This window comes from Gavia stellata, chromosome 5 (assembly GCF_030936135.1).
Source record: "Gavia stellata isolate bGavSte3 chromosome 5, bGavSte3.hap2, whole genome shotgun sequence".
NCBI lineage: Eukaryota > Metazoa > Chordata > Aves > Gaviiformes > Gaviidae > Gavia > Gavia stellata.
The window spans coordinates 64,687,193-64,697,120 of NC_082598.1; positions in this window are offsets into that span (position 1 = coordinate 64,687,193).

Sequence of the window (9,928 nt, forward strand, 5' to 3'; positions counted from 1 at the left end):
AAAGTATGGTTTCATACGCATGGCTAGGGCTACTCCAAGTTGCATTCAGTGGCAAGGCTAGCATGACCGTCGAGCAACCAGTGCTGAGTGTCTTCTTGTCTCTACAGGAGGGACAGCGAGACCCTGGTGCTGCAAAACAGCACCCCACTGCCTGTGGCCTGGTGGGTCAGTGGGCTGGAAAACCTCGGCGAGGACTTCTCCACGTCACAAGATGAGGGCATCGTTGCTCCCCGCACAGAGTTTGGTGTGCATCTCTATTTCAAGGCCACGAAGGCTCTAAGCATTAAGAAGATGATCCGACTAGAGGTGAGGGGGACTGTGCCCTCCCTGGCAGAGCAGGGCAGAGTGATCGCTGTGCTCCTAGGGAGGGAGACTGTGCTTGAAGGGTACCCTGCCAAGAGGGCAAAAGGATGAGCCTTCCCGAGATTCCTTTCTACCTGCATTGCTGAGGGCCAGGCCCTTAGCAGCAAGCAGCTCTCACTGAAGGATAACGTTTTGGAAACTAGGTGACTACTAGGGTGCTCTTGTAGCTGAGCTTCACAGGGCAAGTACTCTGTGGAGTCCGGAAGAGATGTACTGCTGTACAGCACCTCAGGAAGAGGTGCTGCCTCTGCATGGCTTACGTCTGGGTTACAAGGCTTCATCCTGAGCCCATGCATAAATTTGCTGCTGTGCATGGTTGAATGCTGTCGTTTGGTTGTCCAGACTTGGGTGTGCTCCCTGCAGCCATCCTGGAGTCTGTCTGGTGCTCTTAACATAGAGCAACAAACTCTCAGCCTGGGATTTTGTTCCCCATGGTTTAGGGGCTGTGTTTCAGTGAGGGTGCTGGGTGGTTGAAGAGGAGAGGGTTGGTCGTCAATGCTCTGGGACACCTCACACTTCTTGTGGTTGCTCTAACATCGCCTTGCTTCCCAGGGCGCTTTAGCAGCAACACTGCTGCTAGAGGAGTGCCGAGGTGGGCTGACAGGGTTTCTTCCTGCGTCAGAATCTCGCTGGGTCAGCCCATGAGATGAACAGGTTAGGAAAGCTTAGGAGTCCACAAATGCTTGTCAAGCAGGGGAGGCCATGGTGGAAGCAGCCGGCAGAGGCAAGGCCTCCTCGTATATTGTCTAGCAAAAGAATTGAGGAGAATGGTCCAAGCAGTGTTTGTTTGCTTCCACCTCAGGTTTCAGGTGCAGAAAACATGCTGGGGATCGTTCAGATTGAAAATATCCAAATCCTTGCGGAGGTGTATGATGTTGCTCTGAGCATCAGCATGTCTAAAGGTGAGTGGATGCCCCCGAAGCCAAGTAGTCCGGGTGCATGGCATTGCCTTGGCAGGTGGGCAACCAAAGCACTTGGGACGGGATGGGGTACCATGCAAGCGTGGCACGGATACGTAACGCATGTATCCTCCAAGCTGCGTGGAGTGAAGCACTGTCAGGGCACAGAGAGAGCCTTGAGTCTCCCACCTCCAAGCTTTGAAGTGTGCAACTTCATGTGCAGATGGATTTGGGGGCTTTGAAACAACAGTGATGTGAACAAGCAGTTGGCAACTTCTGAAGGCTCGGCATGGCACATAGAGTGGTTGGATCTGTGCTTGGAAGCAAGGAGATGGAAAGCGAGCTCCTTAGCTGCTAAACCCTGCAGATATTCTCTGAGTAAGGGAAGGGGCAGCAAAGTAGCTAGAGAAAACTTCCCAGAAGGGAAACTTGCCGAGAAGGGGTTTGTGCCACCTGAGAACTCCAAATCTGTATCTTGTCACCTGGTGTAGTCTGCAGCAGCTCACAAATACTCACCATTTCTTACCTCTCTCTGCAGGTTTTCTGCAGGTGCAGGTGGCAGCGTGGATTTTGGGATGCTTAAGGTCCTGGATGATGCAAAGCAAGTGCTGACTCTGAAGAACCAAGGGAAGTACGAGATTGCGTACAGGTGGGTCCAGCTGCCTGGTCCATGAGTGCATGGTGCCACCACCTGCCCAGGCCTGCATTCTCCTTCTGTCCATGGTTAGAACTTGTTCCCATGCTGGCTACCTCATGGTGCAAGTAAATACAAAACCTGGGCTCTCTAATCTCAAATACTTTAATAGAGCATCCAGCCACGCACCAGCAGTTCTTCACAGCTCAGCAGCAACCAGAAGGAGAGACCCTGAAATGTAAGCCCCTCACTGCTGAGATTCATTGCCGCCTTTGAGGGTCAGCTCATTTCTCTTTATGAGACTCTTGAAAGGAGGGAATGAAGAACTTTGGTGTCAGCTTACAGCAGTGCTGATTGTCTGCTCTCTGTGTCAAGATCTGGGATTCCCCGAGCAGAGCTGTACCCTTTACCTTGTATTACTTTTTATGGTCCTATGCAAAGTCCCGGCTGTGCTGGTGGCACCGGTACTTTTAACTGCAGAGGTCTGTTCCTTCCCTTTCACCCCAGTTTCAAGCTGGAAACCGTGGATACCGACATAGGCGACTTGGCATCCCACTTCACTCTCCAGCCGCAGAAGGGCATGCTGACTGCCTCCAGGCACCCCGTGCAGGTCCAGCTGCTCTTCCACCCCAAGATGGAAATGAGCATTGAGGACAAACCCATCCTGCAGTGCCAGGTGAGCTGCCTGGGCCAGGCGGTGTTAGCACACCGTGTCTTGGGAGTGTAAGCAGGACCTGTGTCTTCAGGAAGGAAGGCTTTATTTGGGGAACCCTCTCTCATCCATATGAAATCAATCAAGTCTTTCAGAAACCATTTGTGATGCTTCCTAAGCAGAGCTGAAGCTCTGGCTCTGGAGGAGGCGTTTAAGCAGGGAGGGTGAGCTGATGGGGACTTGGGGTGGCATCAGGGGACAGAGATAGAGGCTGTCCTCTGCTGTATTTACCAACCCCTCCTCCGTTTGCAGGTGATTGAGCCCAGCATCTGTGAAGGAGGCGAGACCATTGCCATCATCCCCGTAAGGGTGTCAGTGAAAGCCCTGTTCAGCAAGTCCAGCACTTACCCTGCCTCGCTCATCAACTTCAGTGCCAGGATGAACGGCAAGAAGAAAACCTGCACCTTCTATTGCAAGCCCAGTCCCAAAGCCCTGGGTTAAAGGACAAGTTCTGTTTTGGTTTTGTGATCCCCTGCAGAGAAATAAAGGCGAGCTTAACACCAAGTGACCGGGAGAGTCAATAGAAATCCTTTATCAGTTGCAGACAAAAGTGATAGAATATCCCTATCTCCCTGTATAGTTATATAATTCTCAAACAAGGGGTAAAAGGAAAAAGAAGGAAGAGTAAGTGTGAAGAAGGAAGAGTAAGGTGAGTGCTCCCTCAGCAAGTTTGCACACCACACCAAGTTGGGCAGGAGGGTAGGAAGGCTCTGCAGAGGGATCTGGACAGGCTGGATGGATGGGCCCAGGCCAATTGTATGAGGTTCAACAAGGCCAAGTGCCGGGTCCTGCACTTGGGTCACAACAAACCCACGCAACGCTACAGGCTTGGGGACGAGTGGCTGGAAAGCTCCCCCGCAGAAGAGGACCCCTGGGTGTTGATTGACAGCTGGCTGAATGCGAGCCGGCAGCGTGCCCAGGTGGCCAAGAAGGCATCCTGGCTCGTATCAGAAATGGTGTGGCCAGCAGGAGCAGGGAGGTGATTGTGCCCCTGTACTTGGCGCTGGTGAGGCCGCACCTCGAATGCTGTGTTCAGTTTTTGGCCCCTCACTCCAAGAAGGACCTTGAGGTGCTGGAACGTGTCCAGAGAAGGGCGACGAAGCTGGTGAGGGGTCTGGAGCACAAGTCTTGTGAGGAGCGGCTGAGGGAGCTGGGGTTGTTCAGTCTGGAGAAGAGGAGGCTGAGGGGAGACCTCATCGCTCTCTACAACTGCCTGAAAGGGGGTTGTGCTGAGGTGGGTGTTGGTCTCTTCTCCCAAGTGACTAGTGACAGGACAAGAGGAAATGGCCTCAAGTTGCGCCAGGGGAGGTTTAGGCTGGATATTAGGAAAAACTTTACTGAGAGAGTGGTGAAACACTGGAAGAGGCTGCCCAGGGAGGTGGTGGAGTCACCCTCCCTGGAGGTATTCAAGGAACTTGTGGATGTGGCACTGCGAGACATGGTTTAATGGTGGTGGTGTTAGTTGATGGTTGGACTTGATGATCTTACAGGTCTTTTCCAACCTTAGTGATTCTGTGATACGGGATAAACATGTTTTCCAACATTAAAGAAATTACCATCCCTGGGGTATAACAGTCAGGTATCTCAACTCTGTGTGTCGCCCACCCGGGCCGTGCTGTGGGGTTATTACTGTGTTCTGTGTGTGTTCTGTGGTGGTGGGATGTGAAACTAAATACTCTAGAGGGACACAAAGAGGGGATTCCAACACCACACTTCAATCCCGCACGTTGTTCCAATGTTAAATATGACTAAAACTTTCCATCAGAACATCCCCAAGCCAATTCCAGAGGAGCCGTGTATACAGCTGCCTTGCAATTATAATGGTCAGCAAACCTTACGACAGTTATTTGCGGCTCTGTCTCCGGGGGGTTCCCTTTATAGGACAATGCGTATGTGGCATGCCGCCTGAGGGAATGTAGGAGGTATTGGTGGTGTTACAAGGTGAATCTTGATTTTGCCACCCTTTTGATGCATATCCCCAACAGGTGCACATATCTCTGATCAGGGTCCTGAGCCTACTAATCAACCATGTTTCAGGAGGATCTCCAGGTCCAGTGTCACATGTCATCATCTTGGTACAGTTAAAAAGAGGACTGGGTGCCCCCCTAATGGGTGGTTTGAATTGAGGGTCTTGGGGTGGTTGCATTGTGGTAGATCCAGACCAGGCCCAGATCAGATTAGTTCCGTCTTTTGGAGACCTTTATGTTCTCTTGGGGAGTTGGATGCGCCAACTTGGTTCCCACTTTGTGGTATAGTTGGTTTCAAAGGCATCAGGCTTCCGGAGAGGATGGAGCATCGGATCCCACGGATAAGGTCTACATGGATACTGACAATTACTGTTTTCAAAATTAATATTACCGCTAGACAAATTGCCACATCGTAACAAAGGGTTTGATCCTTCTGTTGGAGACAGGACCGTTAACATTAAACAAAGGCCTGGTAACGTCACAGAGCAGATTCATTAACGTGGCATTCCTAGACAAATTAGGAGGCTCCTTCCATGTTTCATAGATTTGACTTCCCATCAGTGGCTTACCCTTCCATCGTACCTGGCTATCAGGGTTTACAGTCGTCCACTTCTTTGCCAAAAATGTAAGAGAGGTGGCATTAGTCGTGTTCAAAATAAACCTCAAATTCACCGGCATCATGAAAAATCTCAGCCCCTCTTCAGCTGCTCGGGGTAAAGTAATATATCCTCCTTGATCCTGTTGCCCCCATATTCTCATAAAGCCCTTTATCATTTCCCAGGCAAGGTTTGGGGCCTCGTCTCCCCAGCCGCTTGTGGCAGTAAGGGAGAGGAAAAGGATCCCCCAAACCAACGTTCGTGGTGCCAATAGACACATTCCGCAAAGATCAGCGAGCCAGCAGCGATGGTTTGTGCAGTTACTAGCCTGTCGATCTACGCCGGCTGCAAATGCTCACAATCACTGTTCATTATAGGCTTGACTGTAGGTCTTCTCTAACCACCTGTGATATTTCCTCCTAAAAGAGAACAGAAAAAACCCAGAAACCCCAGTCCAACGAGGACCGGTTTTAAAAGGAAGGGATAATGCACCGAGTGTCAATTTTATGCTCCCCTCTATGGGCATCGGTGGCTGTGCAGGCATACAGGTTAAGGGGAGTTTCCCAAACCAGGGCCCCTTAAATCAATCAAGTCCCTATGCGGTGGGTTGGAGAGGGCGTTTGGCTCCGGCCTTTCTCAGGATAGGAGGGAGCCATTGGCTTTCCTGGAGTCCTTTCCATGTCCTGATTAATGCCTCCAGGTTAGGCGTGGACAATTTGTCCATGACCTCCCTCGGAATCCTTTTTGCAATGCCTTCAGTGCACAGAGCATATCTCCTACGATCCCGACCGAGTGTTCAGCATCCTTCTTTGATGGGTTTGGGAACAGGGGCCTGTGGGATGCTGCTGTTTCCGTTCCCCTTGTCCCGCTATCCTTCGGAGGTTTCCCTGAGACTTAGTCCCTCCTGTGTTCATAAACCCCATTCTCTGTCCATAATTGAGTGACTCCTGGGCACCTCCTCGGACAACATTATGGTATCCCCACCCGTAAACGAGACTCTCCACACATATTCTGTCTCTGTTTCTCCTGATTCTCTTGAGTATTTCTCCTGAATTTTTGCTATATCGGTGGGGGAATAAGGAATGGTGTTGGTCGTTATTTCCGGTTCCTCATCAGCCTCGTGGTGCGTTAAAAGGAATGTGGTTTCAAAATTTGTCTGTCAGAGTCCCGGGACTTTCACTGATTCGTTTATCAGAGCCCCCGAGAACGGACTTGCACTGAGCAGGTGCACAAAAATCGAAATCAGTTATTTTATTGAAAGCGACAGAACCAGATTCGAGATTGCTGTTGATAAATTCACTAACTGCAATAGTGCTACTAATTAAGGTTCACCTTGCTAGCAAACTTGACAGTAATACACGAACCCGGGGATAACTTTCACCCAGAGGGTGGGAGGCGCAGCGCGTACCCAGAGAGGTGTCCCTGCCTGGGGTGGGGGAAGAGAACGCAGCCCGTCGACTGCTCCGTCAGGTGTCGAGGTTCTTCTCTCCCACTTTAACAATCATTTTCTCTGTCTTTCATCCCCAAAAACTATGAGGTCCCCCCCATATGTGACATGTAGCATGATTTGGGTGGAGAGACGAGTGCTATAGTCATACATGTTTAGCATGATCTCTGTAGTCTTCATTAGCATATGCAGGGTGTGAGTTGGAATATGCATTTCACCGGTAATGAGGCAAAGGTCAGTGATGGGACACGAAGCCTTTGGAAGAAACAAAGACCCATTCAGGCTTCTGTTATCTCGCTGTCTTTGCTGACCACAAGCAGAGCTGTCCTGCCTCCACGGGGCCCCCTCCTTATCTGCAGGCGAGTCTCCACTCCCCCGGGTCGCACAAGAGATGCCAAGAGATGCCAAGGTCAGTCTTAATGGTTCTTTGAGCACAGGAATCCCACCTCCTTATCCAAATTCCACACCCCGACAGTTATTTCTGTCTTTATAAGGGGCCTCAGGGCCGCCTCCTGGTCATCTCTAAGGTGCTTTTCTCTTGCACGGTCTAAATCGTCGAAGGGGTAGCGTATGTCCGACTCCCTATCTTCCCCTATGACGCCGTAAAACCCCTGGTTAAAGAATGAAATGGCAAATTACATGAAAGATTAAAATGAAATTCAATGAAAAGAAAGGAAATGAAAGAAGGAGATGAAAAATGAAAGAAAATGGAAAATGAAAAGAGAGAGTGAAAGAAAAAATGAAAGAAACCAAATGAATGAAAGAAATGAAAAATTAAATGAAGGAATGACATGAAATGACATGGCATGAAATGAAATGAAACCTAAGAATGAAATAGTGACATGAGAAAATGAACTACTAACAAAAAGAAATAACGAAAAGAATAATAAAATAAGGAAACAATGAAATAAAGATACTGTAAAGATATAATGAAATAATTAAATAACTCAATTAAATAATGCTACAAAGAAATAAAATATTTTCATTTCAATTCATTCTTTCATTTCATTTAATTCCACTTCATTTCATTTCATTTCATTTCATTTCATTTCATATTGTCATTTCATGATTCCACTTTATGATTTCATCTCATTTCATCATTTCATTTCATAACATCATTTCATTTAATTTCAATGTTTAATTTAACTTAATTTAATTTAATTACATTTCATTTAAATTAATTTAATTTCTAGTAATTTCACATTTCATTTGCATTCTTTCATTTATTTTAATGTCTTTTTATTTAATTTCATTCTTTCATTACCTTCTTTCCTTTCATTTCATGTCATTTCGTGTCATTTCATTTAATTTCATTTCATTTCATCCTTAATCTAATTTAATTCAATTTCATTTGATTTTTTCATTTAATCTGTATTCATTTTTCAATTTCATTCCTTCATTTCCAGTTTTTAATTATTTCATTTCAGTATTTCATTTCATTACATTACGATACATTTAATTACATTTAATTTTATTCAGTTTCATTCCTACATTCTTTCACTTCATTCTTCAATATCATTCTTTCATTTAATTTCATTTTGTTTTGTTTTAATTTAATTTAGTTTAATTTCAGTTCAGTTCAGTGCATTATTTCATTATTTCCTTTCAGTGCATATTTCCATTTCATTTCAGTGCATCATTTCATTTCAGTGCATGATTTCATTTCAGTGCATGATTTCATTTCATGAATTCATTCTTTCATTTCATTCTATCATTCTTTCATTTTTGTCTTTCATTTACTACACTTATTACTTTCTTTTACTTTTTAATTTTATTTCATTGCCTTTCATTCCTTAATTTAATTTAATTTCATTGCATTTGATTTCATTTCATTCTTCTGTTCAATTTCATTTAAATATTTAATTTTATTTCATTGAATGTCATTTCATTTCATTGCATTCTTTAATTTCATTTTTCATTTAATTTTTCATTTTTCATTTAATTTCATTTTGTTCTCTCATGTCATTTTTCAAGTCATTCTTTCATTTTATTCTCATTCATTCTTTCATTTATTTTCATGCCTTTTATTTAAATTCATTCTTTCCTTTAATTTCCCTCTTTCATTTCATTTCCTTTTTTAATCATTTCATTTCATTTCATTTCATTAAATTCGGTTACATTACATTACATTTCATTACATTTAAATGAATTCTTTCATTTTTCACTTCATTCTTTGATATCATTCTTTAACTTAATTTCATTTAGTTTTGTTTCACTTAATATGATTTAATTTAATTTAATTTCTTTTTTCTTTCAAGTTCATTAGTTCATTTAATTTCATTATTTCATACTTTCACTTCATTCTTTTAATTTCATTCATATTATCTTCAGTTTAATCCTGTCATTACTTTCTTTCATTTTTTATTTTTCAATTAATTTCCTATAATTTTTCCATTGCATTGCATTGCATTGTATTTCATTCTTTCAACCCATTCTTCGGTTATTTCATTATTTAATTTAATTTCATTTCATTTCATTTCATATAATACAGTCTTTTCATTCTTTCTTTGCATGTAATTTTTCATTTCATTCTCTTATTCCTTTATTGTTTCATTATTTCATTTCATTTTTACATCTCATTCTTTCATTTCAATTCCTTCATTTAATTTTTCTTACATTTCATTTTTTAATTTCATTTCCTTTCATTTCACTTGCTCATTTCATGATAGTCATTTAAATTCATTTTATAATTTTCTTCCATTCTCTCATGCCATTTAATTATTTCAATCTTTAAATAGATTCTCTCATTTCATTTAATTTTATTTTATTTCATTTCATGCCTTCATTTCATGTCAGTCTTTCAATTTCATTTCATTCTTCATTCTTACATTTCATTATCATTAATTTCATTTAATTTTCTTTCATTTCATTTAATTTTCTTTCATTTCATTTCATTATTTTATTGCATTTCACTCTTTTGTTTGATTTCCATTAATTGCTTCATTTCATTTCATTCTTACATTTCATTTCATCATTTAATTTCATTGCTTTTTTTAGTTTCATTCTTTCAATTGTTTTTATTCTTCCATTTAATTTCAATCTTTGATTTGTTTAGTCTTCTGTTTAATGTCAATATTTTTAAAAAATTCCTTCATTTCTTCATCTGATTTCATTCTTTTTTCTCATTTCATTTCATTCCATGTAATTTTATTTTATTTTATTTTATTTTAATTTAATTTTTATTTTTATTTTATTCTTTCTTTTCATTTAATTTTATTTCATTAACTCATTTTTTCATTTCAGTTCATGATTTCCTTTTTTTAATGAATTCATTATTTCATTTAGTTTCGTTTGATGATTTTATTTAATT